Source organism: Nematolebias whitei, chromosome 2, assembly GCF_014905685.2.
Source record: "Nematolebias whitei isolate Nwh7 chromosome 2, NemWhi1, whole genome shotgun sequence".
Classification (NCBI taxonomy): domain Eukaryota; kingdom Metazoa; phylum Chordata; class Actinopteri; order Cyprinodontiformes; family Rivulidae; genus Nematolebias; species Nematolebias whitei.
The window spans coordinates 48,171,881-48,173,521 of NC_056499.1; positions in this window are offsets into that span (position 1 = coordinate 48,171,881).

A 1,641-nucleotide genomic window follows, 5' to 3' on the forward strand; every position below is an offset into this window, starting at 1 on the left:
ATAATCTCTATCATTTTTACTGTAGTTTATCATTGCCATTGTTTACTATTATTCTTGTCTGTACTTTATATGTTCTGTCTGGAGCAGGTCTCTTGTAAATGAGTCCTTGAGGCTCTATGAAGCCAACCTGTGTAAATAAAGGTTGAATAAATCATTATGTATATATTTATATTCATTCACCTTTATTGATATAGGTTAGTCCCATTTAGCCACCAGGACTCATTTAACAGAGACCTGGATTATAACAAAGAGTGATGACAACAGTGGATAACAAACTAATTTTCAGAGTCAGAGTCAGAGTTTCTTTATTGTCATTCGCACCTCATGTGGTATATGTGGTGGAGCGAAATTACGTACACAGGGTCCCAGTTACACCCAACAATAAAATGTAAAAGAAAAACAGTAATAACATCTAAGATATGAACTAAGAAAAACATCAACTAAATATACACTAAGCACTCATGACATAAAATATTACGTCGAACAGCACAAAAATGAACATGAGTCTGTGTGAGCAGATGAGCACGCATGAACACATCAACAATGAAACAGATCAGCAGCAACAATGAAACAGATCAGCAGCAACATTGAAACAGATCAGCAGACACATGAAACAGATCAGAATCAACATGATGTGATTTTTTTCACAGTGATTATTCTTGTTAGAGATTCATGAGTCTAACAGCCTCAGGGTGGAAGCTGTTCCTCAGCCTAGTGGTTCTACACTTGATGCTCCTCAACCTCCTTCCTAAGGGGAGTGGGACAAAAACTGTGTGTGCTGGGTGAGTGGGGTCCTTCATGATGCAGGCAGCCCTCTTCCTACATCTGGAGGTGTAGATGTCTGTGATGGTGGGGAGACTGACTCCAACAGACTTCTGTGCAGCCTTCACCACTCTCTGCAAAGCTTTTCTTTCTGCAGCTGTGCAGCCTCCATGCCACACGTTGATGCTGGAGCACAGGATGCTCTCCACTGCACACCTGTAGAAGGAGGTGAGGACTGAGCTTCCCAGACCAGCTCGTCTCAGCCGCCTGAGGAAGTAGAGTCTCTGATGAGCTTTCTTGATCAGGCTGGTGGTGTTGTTGCCCCAGATGAGGTTGTCATTCATGTGTACACCCAAGTACTTGTAGCTGGAGACCACTTCCACCACAGATCCTCTTATGTTCAGGGCGGTGTAGATGTTTTTGTTCCTTCTGAAGTCCACAATCATCTCCTTTGTCTTCTTCAAATTGATGTGAAGGTTGTTTTCTTTTTTCAATTGTAAAACAAACAAACAATAAAAAAAATTTGTATGACTCATTTGTGAATGTGTATTGTTGTCGTTGTAATCACTGTCTTATTATCTTGTGCTGCTGCTCTTGTCAATCTCTTCACGGACGATGTGTGTGAGGGTGGACATGTTTGGAGGTTGCTGTGTTGAAGCTCCATGAATCAGCCTCTCTGCAGCTCTCAGCACCTTCACTGAGCCTTGAGGGAATCACTGAGCTGCTCTTGTTCTTCACAGATAGAAGGTGGGAGCTCTCGTCAAATGATGATCTCCAGCATCATCTTGTTCATGCCAGGCTTTTCATCCACTGACCACAGACACCTGGAAACTGTCACGATTCACGCCTGTCTGAGTTTATATTTTTGTCACGTTGTTC